Raw genomic sequence first — 21,209 nt, forward strand, 5'->3', positions numbered from 1 at the left:
GGGGTGGTGGAGTCTCCTTACCGCTCCGCTGCTCTTTGATGAGATCGGGCTCCTCGAGGGTTGCATCGATCGCCATCTCCTCCGCACTGGGATTCACCACGGCCGTGGGACTGCTACGAGCCTCCGGACGCACCAGCGCTCGCCGTCGGAAGGTGTCCAGACTCGTCTGCTCCTCTTTGTCACCGCTGGGGTGGTTCGCCGGTAGGCGCATCGCCACCGATGGTACGCCAACCTCTTCCTCCGAGGATATCATGATCGGATCCTCCGCAAGGGAGTCACTGGGTTCTTCTGTGATACAACCAGTGGGTATTGGTACGAAATGGGCCCGCTCCGATACCTCCACTGCGGTCGCGCTCTTCTCCGCCGACGGTTCTCTCGTCTTTGTAGCTGGCTGGGCCTTGGTTCTTCCCGCTTGGTTGCAACGGGGAACTAGGGCAGCCTTGTCTTTCATCTCCGCCACCTCCGTTAGTGTTCCCGGAGAGGCACCCCGCAGGGTCTCGATCAGTGGCCATGGCTCGTTAGGCCATAGGTAAAACGTGCCGCATTGAGGGCATCGTGCCTTGGTGCTTGGGACCGCTCCGGGTATCCCGCAGTGGACGCACAGGCACCGGAGGTACTCGTGGCTCTCCACCTCCACTACCAGTAAGCCTCCTGGTAGCTGGTAGATCGTGGTGCTCATCTCGGACATTTTTAGCAAAGGGGTGGAACAGTTCAGTGTTTCAGCTCCTTGCTCCTCGAATGCCAGACAGAAGTGAAGCTCTTCGCTCTCTCTTCCTGTCCCTCCCTTTGCTGGGGAGGACACTTCTGATTGGCTCTCCTTGTGCCCCCTCCCTCTGGTGGAATCCAGAGGCGGGGCAATCCTTCTTTTAGTGTGACGTGGCCTGGTTTGTGGGCCAGTCACAGCACAGGTGAGAGGGCTTTCGGCTTTCGCGCCGCTCCGCTCCTCTTGCAGGGAATCTGGGTTTGGTGCCAAACCCCTGCACATTTCCCGCCACATTTCTCGTACAGTCTCTTTGCACGATTTACGTGCGCGCTCCAGGATTGGCGGGAAACGCCATTTTAGTTCTTCTTTGCTCCGCGGAGCACATGTAGTGACGGCCGCCATCTTCGATGAGCCCACTACATGTAAATGAGCACTACTCTCAGTGTCTAGGGTGTAACACGATCCTAAACACTGGCTGTACTCACTGACAATTTCTGATACTCTCTGCATGCTTTCTCTGTTGCCCACTAGTATGAGGTGGCATACCCCAGGCTAGGCAGAACTCCTTCCCTGTGCACTGTACTTGGTGACTGTTCCGGCAAGTGCTCTGTGGTGCGTTTTATGTGGGTGCTAGCTAGTGTACCGGGCATCTCCCTAAGTACGGGCGTCCCTACTTTTGGCCACACATAATGCGGGCCCTGGGCCATGGTCCCTGGACACGTTAGCAGGCTAACCCCCCCAGTTGCCTCACACTATCTGCCTCAAGGGACTAGGACAGCTATAGCTATGCACCCATCTTACGCCACCCTCTTAGGGCACCCAGGGCGTACTGTGCGGGAGCGGAGGTCCACGCTCCCCTGACTACCCCCGGTATGGCATGCCCTACTTTCTTTAGCACTTGACCGAAGAGTGCACATCACTCTTCCCGCTTTGTTTCGCTGTAAGCCTGTCCCGTTCTGGATCTCAGCAACTCGCCTCCAAATGTAACCCATATTCCCCCCCACCCAGACACATATGCTATTTCTAGGGTGTGTGAGGGCTCGCTACACGTGCTTGAGTGGTGCGTACCTGCCGGTAACAGGAGGGCCTGAGCTTCCCGTGATGATGTTGGGGACACAAGACCAGGCTTCTGGGGTAGTTGCCTCATTCTTTAGTGGTGGTGCAGCGCCTCCATCCTCTATACCTTCCCAGGGATATGGGGTAGGACCCGTATAGAAGAAAGAACCCTGGTCCCAGGGTGGAAGCTCCAGAATCACACACAGTCTCTTTGGTAAAATCAGCAAAGGTCTCTTTATTGTCACTAGCTCGCACACAGCAGCCTTGGCAGCACACAGCAGCAGCAGCATACAAGGCACTCCAAAGGTGTACAGGCCCTCTCCTCTCCTTTCCTCCAAGATGCACTCCAACAGGATGGTCTGTGAGGGGCCTCAATACCCCAATGCCCACCTCAGAGGGTATCCTCTGGGTGGGGATAGATCTTCCCCATCACCCCCTCATCAGGGTGAGGGGCATTGGTCCACCGTAGCTCTGCTCACTCCAACTGTATAGGCCAGAGTTCTTTCTCTCTCTCCTGCTCCCAGGAGAGAGCTTGACCTACTCCTCTCCTCCAACTCCCAGGACAGACTAGACTAGACTGACTTGAAACTCTGTCACTCACAGGAATTGGATCCTAAATAGAGTCAGCCCCACCTCTCATGATGTCAGCAGTACCTCCCCTCTGTCTCATGCCTGCAGCAGAGTCAGGGGCCTGCATCTATCACTCAAGGCAGGGCGTGAAGGGGGAAAACCCATGATTACTACTGGCGCCTGCCCTTAACAGGACTTACCACAGTAGGAGAAAGATTTGTGTAGCCCGTGCTGTTTACAGGGGGCTACATATATGTAAGTTTGTTTGGCCTGGAATACATAAAGAATTTGCAAGCTTTTTTGATACCTATTACCCTTGCCAGATGACTGCACAAATCAAGTGAGGAGACAGGGCACCACTGATGCCAATACCACTGGTTGAGAAGACATTTGACACTAGTGGCTATGGGCATCATAGGCCCTCTAGAAAATAGGAACAATTGTAATTGATATAAAAGTTCTCTTTTATAGTATTACTGCTAGAAGGGTGGCAGCAGAGGTGGCCAAAATATTCAGTCGTAGGTCTCTGTAAGAGATGTGTGCAGAAGAATGCAAACAGAGACCGTTTAGGGTGAAATTAACATATGGCTTTATTGAGCCTGTCCCTTTAAACAGCACAGCAAACAAAAATATACAAAAACAACAAACACCAATCCCACTGTAAGGGCTAACTTACTTCTCCCAGTCCCTTTCTTACAAGACTGGGAGGATAAGGCCCTTTCTAGCCTACCACCACAAAGTCTCAGCGGACCTTAAAGAGGTGGCCCTTCGGGTCAGTAGTGTCCAAGTGTCTTGGTGTGCTTGAGGGTTCATCCTCTGGCAGGTTCCTGGGTCCTCAGCGTCCAGGAAAAGAGGTCTGGCCCCCTTCTGTTTTGCTGTCAATATACAGTCCTGTATATTCAAGACCCTCTCCTCATGTCAGCACTGTTGTGTGCTGAGGAAAATCTCTATGGGTCTGTTTTAGCAGGAGTTTTAAAGTGGTCTCATAGTCCCAATTAGCCAGGTGTGGAGTCTGGTTAATTGCCTGGGTGCAGTTAACCAGCTCTCTGCTGGATTTAGAGGCAGTTTCTTACACAGGGATAAGTCCCTGTTACAGTCTTCCACAAGAAATCCAGTCGGTTAAGGAACCAAAATTCACCTCTACTTTCATAAGAGATTTCCAGTCTGTTTTGTATACCTAATCCTTCTAATGAGGCATCAAGATGATTCTGTGTTTACTCCAAAAGTCCTGTTGCCAAGAGTTATACAGGACTGGAAAAAAGAGCAGATGGAGAAATACTTAGAAAAGTTAAATGTAAGAATGTTAAAATGTTGTCTGGGTTATTGTTTGATTTAGTTCGGTATTGTTATAGTAGTTTTTTCTATGTTGTTGCCAACTGTTCTTCTTGAATTGTTTTAGTGTCTGAGGTTGGATGCAGGTTTAAGACGAGGAAGCTATAATGATTCTCCTTGATGGGTTGATGATATGATGACCTGATGTACATAGTGTTACATAGTGTTACATAGTATTTTGCCACTAGATGTCAGAGGTAGTTTTCCTGCATTGAGTGGGATATTATAGTTGCAATAGTGCTCTGTGAGTAGGTTTACTGACTGTGCCAGTGGTTTCCAACCTTTTTTTGGTTAAGGAACCCTATGTGAAATTCTGAGGAACCCCAACCCTCTCACTAAGATCAGATGCATTGTAAATTCTTTTGTAATTGGTACAATTTTCAAATTACCTGAAAATAGCAGGGAACCTATAGGGATGTCCAGGAAACCCTGGTTGAAAAACACTGGGCTATAAACTCATTTAACCCAGGCTGTGCTGACAAAGCTGTGTAATACGGCAGGCATATGCTTATAGGAGTCAATGTTAAAATAAGCCAGAATCCCTGGCTGCAGTGGAAGCATTGTATACTAAGAGATGATGGTGAAAAGCCGATCTGCAGTCCTGTCTGACACGTGAATGTGTGCACAAGTGGTATTTTTTATTTGATGTATAGTCTATGCCAGAGTTGTGCAAGATTATTTAAGGGGGGCGCATGGCCGGTGCAGGCGGTGGGTGGCGAAAGGTGTGGTGTGTGGGCGGGCAGACGGCACAACATGCCGTGCGTGGTGCAGGAGGCTGAAAATGCTGTGCAAGGGCGGTGCAGGCAGCCAAAAATTTTGATGTGATGTGGCGGGCGGCCGAGTAGCTGGCCAAACTTGATGGTGTGCGCGCGCGCGGCGGAGATACGGCTGCTGCACAAGGAAATCAGAAGAGGCCAGTACTGCAGTAGGATGGCAGGGGAGGGGCACGAACTTAGCGCTGTGTCGTCGAATGCCCCTCCCAGTGTCTGCCCTGCAATAGCGCTCTGGTCCTGCTGTCCGCTGGCATCCTGATTTGCTGTGACCCTCTGCACAGCTGAGATTTGAGAGGGTAAGCTGCATCTACTGTATCTAAATGTTACTTTGAATGCAATAAAATAATACTAAAAAACAAGTAAAAACACAACATTAAAAACGGAAAAATTAATAAATACTGATAGGTACTCTAGGAGTGTGGATGACACTGGGGAAGGCAAGCGAAAAAGCAGGGGGGGGGGAAAGGCAAACGGAAGAAGGAACAAAAACGTTGGGAAGAGAGCAGGGAGGTGGCAAAAGGGTGGATGAATGCACCCAAATGGATTGCCTTTGTGATATTCACAGTCCACCAGAAAGAAACAAATATTACCACATACCAACAAACAATAAAATAAACAGTGATCCAATACTAGTATACTGCCTGCATGGGACATCTCATGAACATGTTACAGCTCCAAATGTTATGATAAGTGAAATGCTCTTCAGCAAGGAATGTGAGAATAAGGCTGGGATTATGGTCCCTGCACTTCAACGTGCGAACGAGCGCACCACCGTGCACACTTCTGCAGCCCAAGCAATTTGTGAACTTGGCTGCAGGAGATTGTAGACGCGTGGCGGACGCGTCACAAAGCTGGTTCGCCCTCATTGGCTGAACCAGCTCACGTGCACCGTCACACGGCAGCCGCCTGAAAATACTAAATTTGTTGTATTTTCAAAACACTGCTGCGTCAACGTGCCTCTGCCTGTAGGCGCGCAGGCACTGGGGTAGCTCCCATAAGAAAATACAGCAGAGTGGTTGCGGGGCGCGCGCACGCAAGTGTGTGCATGCAGCGACGCCAGCACAATAATCCCAGCCATAGATAAAATGAGCCGACCCAAGCCATATTACTAAAAAAAAAAACCACTTAAATTGTAATGTTTAACTGTTTTAAAAATGTTGAAAAATTTAAGTATTTAGACGTATTTGTATTTACATTGTATACCGTTTAATAAAGGGTTTTTTTTTCATGTGATTTTGATTACATCAGGCAGGGGGGGCCCGAGAAATTTCATGGATGAAAAGGGGGGCTCGGCATAAAAAGTTTGCTCACCCCTGGTCTAGGCTAAAAGTTGCAGATGTGAGCTAATCAGTTGATGAACCAGATGTGTGGTGATTATTATCTTCAACCCTTCAGAGATATATAAGCACGTCACAATATGAGAGCGATAATAATAGAACAATAGGTATCACACAAAATATGGAATGCTACACGACTATAAATGCAGAATATATGGATCTTAAAAAGCACAAGAGTAGGGGGGAGAAACACAGGGAAGGGGAGTGGGGGAAAAAAACACTATAGGAAAAACTGCAAACAAATAAACATAGAAAAAGACAATGGGAGAGGGTATGAGGGGCAAAGTTTTGGGGTGACGACCCCTTCCTCAGGCCCGTTCCCTTGGGTCCAACGGAACCACAAGGTACTTCCCTTAACCCTAACCCACCCTACAAGACACAAAGTAGCCAAATAAGAATTGGCTCAGAATCAAGCCCTGGTCAAAAGTCCACACTATATGCAAGAGTGTATACAAACTCAAACCGTCCTTTGTGGGATTATAAGTCTCTCTCTCTCTCTCCTCTCCTCTTCTCTTCTCTTCTCTCCTCTTCTCTCTCTCTCCGTGATACCTATTGTTCTATTATTATCGCTATTACATTTTTGGCTTAATCCGTGACTCTTTCGTTTTCTCTAGTAATCTGTGTGTGCTGGAGCCTTTTTTTGTGGGGTTGTTTGGGCCCACTTTGTTCCGTTTGCACCCTGTACTTCCTGATTTGTATTCGTTATTTAGTGTGCTGTCTATAATTGTTTATATACAGTAAACAGCTGATGAATCCCAGAGAGCCATAGGACATCACAATATGAGAGTTCTCCCACATGGAGGTGCATGTTAAATTAAAGCACTGCCACTGACTTTTGGATTATCACTCACAGATTCATGCCTTGAAAATGAAGCTGTTTTACATTTTCAAATAATAGTTAAAAATGCTTACCAAAATTGATACAAATGTTTTCACATAAAAAAGTAAAAATGGCAGCAGGCCAGTGTTGAAAATTTGATGCCCTTCAGCAAATATCCGAGAACCCTTAGCAGACTATTTTCCACCAGACAACTATGTGTTATCTGAATAATAATATAGTTATTGTTGAACCTGAAAAACCACTGGGCTTTACCCTAAGAGGATTCTGGGTAAAAACTGTGTTTTGTTCATAAGAAGAGAGACTGTTTGTTCATAAAAAGGAAGAAAAAATTGGCAGGAACCCGAAGCGCTGCACCACCGAACAATTGGCGTGAAGAGGGTAGGAATACAAATGATTTATTGCCAAAAAAGGATTAGGAATTACACTGACATGTTTCTAGCATGGGTTTATGTATGTTCTGCGAACCTGGAAGTGATTCCATAGATTCGCGCCACATAACTCAACGTGATGACGTCAAAAACGTCACCACGTCAACCCATGTTGTTAAAAACAAAAACAACTACCTAATGAAAAAAGACATAAACAATAAAAAAACAAAGAAATAAAATAATATAATCAAAGTGTGGGACACATAGTTATAGACAAATGAAAATGAATTCATAGCCCAAACATCATTATAATACAAAACAATTTAAAAAATCCTGTTACAGTCACAAAAGTTAACAGTGAGGATTGATTATCTCCAGTACATGTTCTGAACGAGAAACTCACAATGCAATGTTTTTATATTTATATATATCCATATACAAACTGATTACAGTATAGTTATTTGTGAGAATATATTGATGTTAATGTCCCAAGAGAGAGAAATACAAAACGCATATATTGAGTAAGCAGTAAAGGAGATATTGACTTAATCAAATACTACAATTTATTAACTGAATGTTTATATTGATAAGGGGGTAATATACCCATATATAAATGCTTGTGTATGTATATATTAACTTACTCAAGGAAACACAACATCAATAAACAGTGTAAGGGTTCCAGTCCAGGCTTTGGCTGGAACCTTCTCTTACCTGGCTGCTGTGGACATTTTGGTTACTGGCAGCCTGTTTTATTGGCTGCACCTGTTCCAGCGCTTAAATAGCAGCCAGTGACTCCCAGTCCCCGCCCGAGCATTGTATGCGCTTAGCTGTGTTCCTGGCCACCCTGGGCTCTAGTTCCTGAGCCTTCCGTGTGGCTTGCCTGTTGCTGTGGCGTGCCTATTCCTGTGGCTTCCCTGTTCCTGAGCATTCCGTGTGGCTTGCAGGTTGCTGTGGCTTGCTTTTCCCTGTGGCTTCCCCGTTCCTGAGCCTTCCGTGTGGCTTGCCTGTTGCTGTGGCGTGCCTATCCCTGTGGCTTCCCTGTACATTGGATTTCGCTGTTGCTGACCCTGGACCGTGACCCCGACCTCGCTGCCTTCTGCCTGCTCTGACCTATTGCCTGGATTCTGCACCAATGCCGCCAGCCCTGACCCCTACTTCCATACTGACTACGGACACTCTTATAGGACTCGGGCCCTGGTCGGTTTATTTGCATCCTTACCTCAGCCCTGTGGGTCCGCTTCCTGTTTAGAGACGAGCACCGTCATAAACAGTCATTAGAGGAAATACCTATGGCCTTACAAAAAACGTATATATCATATATGTATGTAGCGCACTTTCCCCCACCCCCTGGGAGATATTGCGGCTACGGTAAGTGTGGTGCGTTACCCCTCGGCTCACAGGAGGCCTGAACCTCCGCTGCTGGGAGCCTGGGGTATACCTGATCCGTTATTAGTGACAGCGCCTCCACCTGTGCAGGATCTTAACAGTGTGGGATAACTCTGTGCAGGACAATATAAGAAATACACCCTGGTATGATATAACAGGTTTACTGAACACATGCAATAATAATGATCATACAAAACCACTCAGGCCTCGCAGGGCCAAACACCCTCACTGTGCCCCCCAACACCATATCAACATCCCGGTGGGGTTTATCCCAAAGTACTGAGGTGCCCCCAGACACCCAACCACCCTGGTGTCCACAGAGTCAACCCACCTAAAGTGTGAGACAGCACTGCTCCACTAATGTGTGTACAGTTGGTGCACTTGGAGTACCTGCCAAGGTGCTCCTTCACCTGGGTATAGCCAGAAGATGACATGAATCCACTGATCCCAGAGATGTTGGCTTTGCCTCAATGTGGGGTGGTATCCCGCGTGGACGGTGCAACCCCAACCATGAAGAATGTCTCTTGTCTGTAGGGGGTGATCTGGTTCCAGACCACCGAATCGCCAGTTCGCCGCCGCGTCCTGACTTTGTCCCTCTCTCTCTGGGGCCGTGTCTCTAACTGATGGGCCGGTCCCTGCAGCAACTATAAGCTGAGAGGAGTCAGGCCTAAGGGGGTCTCTGGCCTAGTGCAGGTGTCACTGACACCCTGCACATGCACACCCTACCCTTCTCCTTTCCCAGCTCCGACTGGCGTGGTCCTCAGCGTGCGAAATGTATCAATAGCTGAGCAGGGGATTCTAGCAATCCTATTGGCTAAGCGTAGCCAGGTGATCTTGCCCCCCTATGGGCTGCTGGGAACTGTAGTTACCTTGCAGGGCTTGTTTAGTAATGGCCACCGCTGCTTGTTTGCGCATGCACAACTCCGCTGCGCATGCGCACGCCTAACATGGCGGCGCCCTTTACTGGGAGCCGCCAGGAGCCTTCAGCGATGCGCTTGCATCTTCAAAGGCCACGCGCCCCCTCCACACGCCTAACCACTCTCTCCCTAGCTTATCCGGCGGGTCCTCCGCCAACTCCGGCGGCGCCCGCAGGCCTCGCCGGTCTCCCGCTGTAGCGGAGGTAAGGAGAAGCCTAAGGGGGGGGGGGGGAGGGACCAAGGGGCAAAGAGATATTTCATAATGTCTAAGCAATCAACAAATTATATTAATTTATAGGCTGGACAGTACATAAACATATGCAATCAATTCTTCCGTGATAAACCTGAAGTTATAAATTTGAAAACTCAATCAATAAATGATTAAATGAAAACATATATTTAAAAAAAAATGTTTTCCCCCTTCACACAATACGGAAAGCATCAATAACACCAAATGTCGAAATGCACTTTACCATTATATCAATGTCTTATGTATACTGTATATTGAAATCACAGATATCAGCTTCATGGAAAATGAAAATCAATGACTGGATAATAAAAAAGAAGAAGCGAATGGGAATCTGGAACAAGAGACAATTGCTATCTTTGTCCAACATTTTTAATATTTTTATATTTTAGATATTACTATATTGTCACTGTCATATAGGGAAGGCTGTTAACACTTACTCGGGAGAGACCGTAAAAGTGTTAGTCTCCTGTAGGTTATTATTATGTGGGAAGATAATAGTATAAAAGGGGGGAGTTTATATGAATTCATATAGTCTGTCATTGGGGTACAAATAAATGTAATGGAAATAATGAGAACTAAGTATTACAATTTGAAAGACCAATTTAAAAAACATGGTTCATAAAAAGGTTTTGTGGGTTTTATTTTGTATATGAGTGCAGAGTGAATTGTCTTTCAATTTAAAAAGGGAGTTTGGTAGTTTGGGGAATAAAAATGGCCTGTACCATTGGTCACAGCAGCAAGACCAAGAATCCCACGGTTCTCTATTCAGCTTATCTATTGTGGTCTTCATTTTTAGGCCTGTGCAGTATGGGACAGGGACTGTGCATTCACAAAACCGTATTACTCTACTTCTCCCAGGCGTGTAAATATGCTCTCCACATTCCCGGTGCCAAAGCGTTCTCCAGATCCGTTACTCTTGAAGTGCCAGGTTCCACAAATACCTGGGACAAAATTGGTCCATGACCTTTGTCTCTAGAGCCAGGATCCTGAACTCTAAAATCTTAAACGTGATAACAAAGCATTGGCTGCCATATTATGAATACCAGGCACATGTTGTGCCCTTGTACTGTATGCTTATAGTGTGATTACTATGCTTGGAATGCATTGCCCTACCTGTACAGTATTCCTTATATGGGAATAGCATAGCCTCCGCCCGCTATTATCTTTCTCTAGGCCCTACCAGTGTAAGTCCTGTTAGGTACAGGCATTGGAAGGGTTAATTCCTCATGTAGGCCTAGTTTGCTATTGCAGCCTTAGATACACTTACTGTATCCAAGGGCGGGCCTAGCAACAACCTGACAATGTCAGCTTCGGGGAGGATACTGGCTGGGTCACATGCAGTTAATGTGATGCCTGTCAGTATCAGACCTGCCCTGTTATGGGGCAGGGTTACAAGCCCAACCCCCAGGGTATATACTGGCACTCTTCCAGAAGTCAGTGTGTCTCTTTCCTAAACTTGTGGAGTGAACAACATCTACCCTGTATCCAATTAGGGGATACAGGAGAAGCCCCAGAAGGGCTTGCATGGGCCTCAAGCCCTGTATGTGTCCCTTCAGGGGAACAGAGAAAGGAATGGGACTGCTGTAAGTTCTGGATATGACAATAAACATTCTTGAACCATATACTTGTGTGATTCACTTCTTTGGAATGAGAGGTGTCAGTATGGACTATCCTGCAGGCCCAGGATCCTCGCTGACGAGGCACTGCCAACAGATAATGAAGCACCCTGAAAGCCTGTCCTGATTCTCCCCATACCACCGTGGAGCAACTCAGCCCTCCTGTATAACCAACAGGTATGCACAGCACCATGACAGCACAGGTAGCAGCCCAAATCTCACAGAGGGTGGGGGGAAAGTTGCTACATTGGTAATGTATTTTCTATGTGTCCCCAGTGTGTATCCGTAGTTCCCATGTTAGAAATACTATGCCCATGTATGGGCATGTCGCTTTGGCTTTTCCGGGACTGGTAAAAACAGCAGCAAAGAGGCATTGTTATTGTAAAAAGAAAACAGATACTGTATATATATTTGTATGCTAAGCAAAGAGGATTGCTGCTTTAAATGTTTACTCATAAAGCTTCATTTATTTCTACGTCTTATGTTCACGATACAAAATCCACATTAATTATATAGCACGAACATGAGACACTTTTCCTTAAAATAAGAAACGTAATGAAAAACCACAAACTTGGCACGGAGCAGTAGGCAGCAAATGCAGCAGAACTTCCTGTTTAACAAGAGCTGCATAATAAGTAACAAGGAAATTCCCAGCAAACGGACCTGCAGTAACTACTTCACATGCTCTCGTCAGTCCAAAACTGGCACAATGGTAAACTTACCAGTTCTACTGTAAGTATTGGTTTGCGTCTCATATGTATCTAAATGTCTCTCCTAGCAGAAGGGTAACCTGTGTGCTTGTCCATGTTCTAGTTATTTCTTGAAACTTTAAAGAGCTTTGAGCTTTGCACGGGATTAGAGGATTGCTTAAACTTCCATCCACATAGTAAAAGCAGCAGTTTGGTTATATCTTCTCAGTCTCTGGCATACAGTAAAATGTTCCCTTCCTTCCTTGTTTAATTTACTGATAACAGGTGAAAAACTATCACTAAACTAGTCTCCAGAAAGCAGCTGAGGCTATAGTGCTTGTTAATTTTGTGCAAACTGATAATGTATACATATTGTTTTAGCACATGAACAGGTAATGCTCTTTTTGGCGTTTTTGTCCTGCCCTGGTGAGATTTTATACCTATCTAGATTTAATGCTGCTCAACGTGGGATTATTCGTAAAGTGACTTGGGGAATGTGTATTAAACTTCCTAAATGAGCATTTTCTTACGGGTGGCTGGTGCTTCTTTATTGATTTTCTTGACATAAATATATTGAACAGCACAATTCAACTTCCCTGTATTTATTTTGTCTGGCAATTGTTTTTTAAATTGTTTGGTGTGGGAGCATAAGACATGACTCCTGTAGGTTTCCTACTTCAATCTGGCTATATCGTATTTAATGGAAATTATGGCAACATAAGATATACGGTCGCTATCAAGTATATGTTGGTAGTTTCGTTTAAGTTAAAGCAGCAAAACATGTGAAATCTTATATGGTTTTGTTTTTAAATAAATTAGTCGTGTAGTATTTCAGGGGAGCGCAAACTTTTTGTGCTGCGCCCCCCTGTCTCTCTGCCTACCTTCATCTGCGTCAGATGACGCTGCGTGGGTGTGTGACGTCAGGTCACATGGTGCCGCGGCATCTATTGACGTCGCGTTGCCATGGCGACGCAACACCGATGGCTGGATCCCGGTAAGTAAACAGTTGCAGGGGCCTCACGCAATCCCCCGGCATTTCATTTAAATGCTTGGGGGAAGAGCGCGGGGCCTCTGCAACTGCCCGCGCCCCCCCCTGCACAATCTCGCGCCCCCCACTTTGCGCACCGCTGTAGTATTTGATACTGTATTTTTTTGTTTTTCATTCAACTCTTAATGCTATTTATGCGTTTTTTAACGCATCCTTTGATTTCTATAGCAGGCTTTAGCCCTCCTCCCAAGCAGTGCAATATCTTTGCCACACGTGTTGCAATTAGATTGTAAGCTCTTTGGAGCAGGGACTCTTTTTCCTAAATGTTACTTTTATGTCTGAAGCACTTCTCCCCTTTATGTGTTATTTATATTATTTGTTATTTATATGAATGTCACGTGTATTACTGCTGTTAAGCGCTATGTACATTAATGGCGCTATATAAATAAAGACACATACACATACATACTTCTTAATTGTGTTTATTTGTTGCCAATATTCCCAGCAGTTTGAGCTGCAAACGGTAACAATAGATCATGTTATAAGGATACATTGTAGTTGCTGAGTTACACTGACTGAAGCAGCCACTCTGTTGGGCACACAATCAGGATTTTTACAGATTTATAACAGGAGCACCAAACGATTGCCAGCCTAGGTACGATTGTAGAATTATAGATTGTCACATGCCTTACATATACAAATAATAGTAATAAAAAAAGAAGGAATTAGTATTGCTGCTTTAATGGACTGACTCTACGTTGCTAAACATTAATTTGTATTTTTGGAAGTCATTGTGAGGCTAAACAATAGAGGATTATAGCAAACACTACAATTCGGCCTCATTCTGTGCTAAATATGGGTTACAGCAGCGGTGCGCAAACTGGGGAGTGCGACGCCCAGGGGGGGTGCGAGAATGAGTGCGGGGGGCGCGGGGTTTACAGAGGCCCCGCGCGCTTTCCAAAGGCACTTAAATTAAGTGCCGGGGGAGCTGCAGGGCTTCTGTAAACCTAACTTACCTTGGCTCCGGCGGCTTCTCACACGCGTCGCGTCATTTGACGCCGCGAGGTCATGCTATGGCAACGTGACGTCATGACACCGGTACCGACATCGGAGCACGGGTGATGGGGTGCGCGGAGGTGAGGGGACTGCCGGCAGGGGGGTGCAGGGAAAACAGTTTGCGCCCCCCTGGGTTACAGTCTGTTCAAAGTCACCGGGAATAAATAGATTATCAAACAGGTTGACAACACTGTTTGGTCATATAATGTAACAACATTTTGTAATATTTATTATGCAATATCAATCCCTCGACATGCTTTATTGAGTTTTGGTTCATGTTACAACATGTTATATTTACATATATATATATATATATCGCACTTTCCCCCCACTCCCTGGGAGATACAGTGGCTATTGTGTATGTGCTGCTTTACTTGGGGCTCACAGGAGGTTTGAGCCTCCACTACTGGGAGCCTGGGGTGTACCTGATCCGTCGGTCGACAGCGCCTCAACCTGCGCGGGATCCTAACTGAGTGGGATAACCCCGTGCAGGACAATATTATAAAAACACACCAGTATAATATAACAGGATTACTGCTGGCAACATAAAGTGTGTGTGTGTGTGTGTGTGTATATATATATATATATATATATATATATATATGTAGCCCTTTTTGTGAACCCCTGCACTAAGGAACTACTGGTGTTGTGTGTTACCTGCGGCTTCAGGAGCTCTAAGCCTCCGCTGTTGGGGAGCCTGGGGTCATACCCTCACTTATCATGGTGCAGCGCCTCCACTTACCCAGGATCCCCATAGTAGAGGATCTACCCTGAGCAAGAAAACATAACAATCGTATTGTGCAACTGGCAACCTTTTACTATTGATATTAACTAATGGAATCTTGCAGAGTATACATAACATGCGTAAGACCCTTATACTCTACAATCACAACATAACACACTGTGGCTCGGCCACACCTTGATAGGGATAATGTTCTGTACACAGGTGGCTCTGCCACTCTCCCAAGGAGTATGTCCTGCAACTATTAGCTGTATGGAATAGTTTGATGGCACACTAGTGCCCCCAATTAGTTAGTGGGAGGCGGGATCAGCGCCTGGTGACCGGTGTAGGTGCACTTGTTGACTAACGATACCTTCCGGTCACTACGGTGACCACACCACTTCACACAGGGTCCGTAGTGTTGCTCCAGCCTTGCGCCGACACTCCGCTATGCTGTGTGGTCTGTTCTCCAGACCAAGATGGCGTCCGCGACTCCGCAGCTGAACCCGCACTAAGGAAATACGTCCCTAACTGCTACGGCCGTCCCTACAAAAGCGGCACCCTACGATGACAGGGGTAATGCTCCTGGGGGCTGGGGAATGTCTGACCTAAGCGGAAGGGTCACTGACCCTCCGCTCACGCACACGAGGTTCCGCCACCTTCCTCCTTCACCTCTCACTCGTGTGTCCCACCGCCCACACGCATCCTGTCTCTCTATCCAGAGTCTCGCACCCTATTGGTCCTCAGCCTCAGCTGACTCTCCCACAGTTCAGAGTTCAGAGTGCAACCCCCAAAGTCCCTCCAGATTGGTTGCCTTTCGCGCGCTTCCCTCGTGCATGCGCAGCCTGACTATTCACACAGTGACCTTACTGGCAAAAGAACAGTATGGCGCTTCCTTTATTAGTGACAGCGCGGAACCCTCATATATATGTATACACATCCTTACATTCTCCCCTCTCCAGAATCCAACGTCCCCGCTGGACTACCTAAACAACATATATATGAACTTATTTACACAGCCCTCTCTTTCCTAGATTAGGTTACACATTTCGTTGAACAGTACCACCATAGCTTGCATTCTATGCCGAGCCCACTGCTGAGCCTCATAATGGGGTGCCCCAAATTGATCGTATGCCATTCGCATGGGAGGCTGACTGGTTCTTTGACTTCGTCGAGGTTGATTCTCCTCTGCTTCCTCTGCAGAGTATCCAGTCTCAACTGGTGTTTCCATCTCTACCCTTGAGGGGTTTTCAGCATTAGTATAGTCTCTCTGGGGTGTGAAACATGGGCTTTGTGGATCTAGGGACTGACTCACTGGAGTCAGATTGTCGATGTTCGGGCCAAGAGGCTCTTTACCCGTGGCTCCTTCGGGAGATGCCCCCGCGGCCGGAAGGCCCCTTTGAGAGGTTCCTTCCATCGGATCCTCAGAGGTGGCAAATTTTACAGTCTCTAGGCCATCCTCTGGGTTTTCAACTTCTCCATCTATTGGCGTAGCGGGTAATTCCAACTCGTCATTCCCTACTTGAGGTATGGGAAGTAGGTGATTCCTATGCCACACTTTTACGCGGCCTTCGGAGTCCTTGATCCGATACACAGGAAGGCCAGGCATCTGTGACTCCACCTCGTACACACCTTCCCGCCACCGGTCCGCCAATTTATGTTTCCCAGGAACACCTAAGTTGCGTAAGAGGACCGCGTCCCAGGGGTGAATTTCCTTGTGACGTACTTTGTGATCGTAGCGTCTTTTATTTCCCGCATTCAATTGCGCTGCCGTTCGTTCAGCCAATTTATAGGCCTGCTGCAGACTGTCCCTTAGCCGCTGTACATATCGAAAATGCGTTCTGTTGGATACCCCATCGGTAGATATCCGCAGTCGCACATCCACCGGTAACCGTGCTTCTCTTCCGAACATCAAAAAGTACGGGGTGTACCCGGTGGACTCATGCCGGGTACAATTATACGCATGTACCAACGTCTCCACGTGCTTACTCCACTCTGTCTTTTGTGGGCTTGTCAGAGTTCCTAACATATCTAACAAGGTGCGATTGAACCGTTCGGGCAAAGCAACCCCTTCGGGGTGGTACAGGGTGGTACGTGACTTGGCAATGTTCAGTAGTGTGAGCAATTCCTTTATCAGTGTACTCTCAAAGTCCCTGCCCTGATCAGAGTGAAGACGATTTGGTAATCCATAATGAATGAAATACTTTTCCCACAGGACTCGGGCCACCGTTACGGCCTTCTGATCTTTCGTAGGGAACACTTGGGAGTACCTGGTGTAGTGGTCAGTGATCACGAGAACATTGCTAATGCCCCGGCTGTCGGGTTCAATACAGAGAAAATCCATACACACCAGATCCATGGGGCCCGAACTTTTCAAGTGTGCCATGGGAGCCGCCCTGGTGGGCAGTGTTTTCCTTTGTAAGCAGCGATTACACCTTCGACAATGCTGCTCCACGGACTCTCTCATCCTAGGCCAATAGAACCTATCCTGTAGTAGCCCAAATGTCTTATCAATGCCCAGATGGCCATGGTCATCGTGAAGGGCCCGAAGGACCATAGTCCTCAAGCGTTCCGGTAGAAACAGCTGACGCCGATCGGGATGTTATGATATGGTATCACCCGATATAACAAACAATTGTCCATTTCGAACTTCCCAAACTCATTCAACAGGAGTTTCACCAAGTTTTTGGGAGCTTTCTTAAGTATAGAAGGATTATCTTGTTGTACCGCTTGACGGGCCAGCTCCACTATGGGGTCTTGAGTTTGGTAATGCACTAGGTCCCTCCACGAGATGATATTATCTTCCGTGATATTCATCCCTTCTCGACCTTGATAGGCCCGAGGAATGGCTCGCGAGTGGCATCCCAAAGAGTCAGCAACCCGTAATTCCGAGAATGCTACCTGATTGTCGACTACCGCAGCCACGGAGCACGAATCCCGGGACCCGTTATTTCTTCCCATACTTCCTCATCAGGGGTAGACTGAAGGCCAGGTCGACGAGACAGGACGTCGGCACCTATGTTGGTGGGTCCGGGTTTGTATTTAAGGTTGAACCTGTAGTTGGCCAGGGCAGCTAACCAACGGTGTCCCGTGGCGTCCAATTTGGCGGACGTATTTATATATGTCATGGGGTTGTTGTCCGTGCGTACTTCGAACTGTACCCCATACAGGTAGTCGTGCAGCTTGTCCACCACTGCCCATTTTAGGGCCAAGAATTCCAGTTTATGGACCGGATAGTTCTGCTCACTAAGTGTCAAGCTTCGGCTCGCATAGGCCACTGGACGTAGCCCCGTCTCATACTTCTGATGCAATACAGCTCCCAGCCCACTAAGGCTAGCATCTACATGTAGGACATATTCCCGTTCTGGATCCGCATAGGCCAAGACCGGGGCCTGAGTGAGGCTAGTCTTTAAGTTCAGGAATGCCTGTTCACATTCTGGGGTCCATTTCTCCCCAAAGGGTGTTTGCGCCGTGACCCCCTTTCTCTCGGTTTCTCCTGGATATACCTTTAGAAGATCGTTCAACAGCTTGGCTTTGCTGGAGTAGCCTTCCACGAACCGCCGGTAATAGCCACAAAATCCCAAGAACGACCGCAACTCTTGGACATTATGAGGCCTAGGCCAGTTCACCACCGCTTCTATCTTCCCGGGATCGGTGGACACCCCTTCGGCCGATACGATGTGGCCCACATACGTCACGGAGGACCGACAGAATTTACATTTGTCCAGAGACAGTTTGAGGCCCTCCTCCTGAAGTCTATCCAGTACCTTCATTAGTCTCTCGGAGTGTCATCTCGGTAGTAGTGCACCATGTGGGACGCGGGAGGCCGTAAGCACTCAACGATGCGTTGTCTTCGGACCGCGTCCGTGCAGGTCCATTCAGGCAGCACCTGTTCTGTATGATCCAACCAGTCCTCTATCCCTACTTCCCCTTGGGGCGTGGGTTTCTCACCGGAGAAGGCCTTTAACTTCCTATACTGGAGCGACTGGGTTGTGTTGTGGAGAGCGGCTGCTATCGCGGGGATAGAGGTGTCTCCCGGTAAGCTATCCCCGACTGCGGGGTAAGTGTCCAGTCTTTATAGGATAAGTCGGTTGAGGCCAGACCGCAGGCCTGGCGGGGTGGATGAGGAGCCTAGGTTCAGGGCTGCTGGCCAGCGAGGTTGCAGGCCACGGTCAGGGGAGTGGTCTGGGCCCCCAGTCGCAGCACCTACTGCGGTTGTATACTCTCTCTGTGGGGTGGAAGTGGCCAGGGGCGCAGGGGTGTCCACCTGGACTATGGGGCAGCGCACCCCCGGGGCCTCGGGCAGCAGCAGTATACGGGGCAAGGCCTCGGGGCATATATCTTGTTCAGTGGCATACAAGACCCGGCGCCAGGCCTGGTCGCGGTCATAGAAATGGTCTTGTACTTGGGCATTGTCCAGGAGCGGGAGCTTGCGGACCTGCTCGGTCACTGTACCTAACGAGATCGTGGCGGGAACATGGCCCAGCGCGAAAGCACGATTCAAGGGATTCCCGCGCCGCTGGGCCCACTTGCGCACCTCGAGCGCCGAGGGCACCGACATAATGTGGGTTGGTTGCACAATAGAGAAAAAAAATGTGGGGGCACCCCAGGTCTAAGTATCTCAGCAGCGCCTCCAAATGTAGCCCTTTTTGTGAACCCCTGCACTAAGGAACTACTGGTGTTGTGTGTTACCTGCGGCTTCAGGAGCTCTAAGCCTCCGCTGTTGGGGAGCCTGGGGTCATACCCTCACTTATCATGGTGCAGCGCCTCCACTTACCCAGGATCCCCATAGTAGAGGATCTACCCTGAGCAAGAAAACATAACAATCGTATTGTGCAACAGGCAACCTTTTACTATTGATATTAACTAATGGAATCTTGCAGAGTATACATAACATGCGTAAGACCCTTATACTCTACAATCACAACATAACACACTGTGGCTCGGCCACACCTTGATAGGGATAATGTTCTGTACACAGGTGGCTCTGCCACTCTCCCAAGGAGTATGTCCTGCAACTATTAGCTGTATGGAATAGTTTGATGGCACACTAGTGCCCCCAATTAGTTAGTGGGAGGCGGGATCAGCGCCTGGTGACCGGTGTAGGTGCACTTATTGACTAACGATACCTTCCGGTCAGTACGGTGACCACACCACTTCACACAGGGTCCGTAGTGTTGCTCCAGCCTTGCGCCGACACTCCGCTATGCTGTGTGGTCTGTTCTCCAGACCAAGATGGCGTCCGCGACTCCGCAGCTGAACCCGCACTAAGGGAATACGTCCCTAACTGCTACGGCCGTCCCTACAAAAGCGGCACCCTACGATGACAGGGGTAATGCTCCTGGGGGCTGGGGAATGTCTCTGACCTAAGCGGAAGGGTCACTGACCCTCCGCTCACGCACACGAGGTTCCGCCACCTTCCTCCTTCACCTCTCACTCGTGTGTCCCACCGCCCACACGCATCCTGTCTCTCTATCCAGAGTCTCGCACCCTATTGGTCCTCAGCCTCAGCTGACTCTCCCACAGTTCAGAGTTCAGAGTGCAACCCCCAAAGTCCCTCCAGATTGGTTGCCTTTCGCGCGCTTCCCTCGCGCATGCGCAGCCTGACTATTCACACAGTGACCTTACTGGCAAAAGAACAGTATGGCGCTTCCTTTATTAGTGACAGCGCGGAACCCTCATATATATGTATACACATCCTTACATATATATAGAAAAGAACGACCTAGCGCAAATGTGCAGGGAAAGAAGAAAAGAGAAAAACATCATAGGGCAATATATCTGAGCAATTCAGGGTTTAGGTGGTAAGGTAGTATGCACTTACACTTAGTACAGCAAAAATCAGCCTTTAATCCACTCTGGGATTCAGGAACTCTGCTTCCAACGTTGGTCTGTCTCTCTCTGTAGTCTGTCCCTGCAGCAACCACAAGCTACACAGGGGATTCGGGGCCTAGCTGAGGCCTAGCAGGGGATACCTGGCCTTGTGCCTAATGGCGTCTCAGCTCCGACTGACGTGGTGTCGGGGTTGCGCCTAAGCCCCGCCCCACGGACACATCGGCCAAACCACCCGGGGACGCGTGTGGACCCTCAGCAATGCGCGCATACCACTGCAAAAAGTAACTCACACAAACTCGTGCCCGTGACGGTCCCAGATCACGCAACCCTGGCGGCGGCGCGCCCGCCTTGCATCACGCACCTCACTCATACACGGCATCTGATGTCAGGATTACCCTCAGCTGCTCCACACCTGATCCGCAGGTAACTTCCTCCTATCAGCTCTCTACCTACATGTTGACCACTCACCCTGCCTCCTTTCTAATGGCTCCTGGCTCCTCTTATACCCACTCAGCCCTCTGCTTGTTGCTGACGATAAACGTTTTTTTATGCACCGTGCTCACTGCAGCCTGAGTTTTTCCTGTATCCAGACCTTGCCTGACTTCTCTTGTGACCCCTGCCTGTACCCGGATCTGTCTCTTCTATATCCCTGGACTTCGGCTTGTAATTGGATTCCTGCTCTCTCTGCTACTCGACCACGGCTAACGGACAATGGCTACTCTTTTTTTTCTCCAACCCCGGACCACAGCAAGTACCGCTACCTACCTACAT

At 48.2% G+C, this 21,209-nt stretch overlaps 1 protein-coding gene across 5 annotated transcripts in view; it reads left to right on the forward strand.

The window, feature by feature from the left end:
- LOC142464401 (toll-like receptor 6) overlaps window positions 1-21,209 on the forward strand; it is a 37,996-nt gene that overhangs the window by 9,648 nt on the left and 7,139 nt on the right. The window contains exon 1 of one of the 5 annotated variants that reach the window (XM_075567871.1): window positions 11,182-11,326. The exons of 3 other annotated variants lie outside the window; for them this stretch is intronic. The gene's annotated coding sequence lies outside the window, so the exon portion shown is untranslated. Of the gene's footprint in view, window positions 1-11,181; window positions 11,327-11,487; window positions 11,882-21,209 lie in introns of those variants that run through there. One more of the 5 variants, XM_075567867.1, reaches the window with a different exon arrangement.

This window comes from Ascaphus truei, chromosome 1, assembly GCF_040206685.1.
Source record: "Ascaphus truei isolate aAscTru1 chromosome 1, aAscTru1.hap1, whole genome shotgun sequence".
NCBI classification, from domain to species: Eukaryota; Metazoa; Chordata; class Amphibia; order Anura; family Ascaphidae; genus Ascaphus; species Ascaphus truei.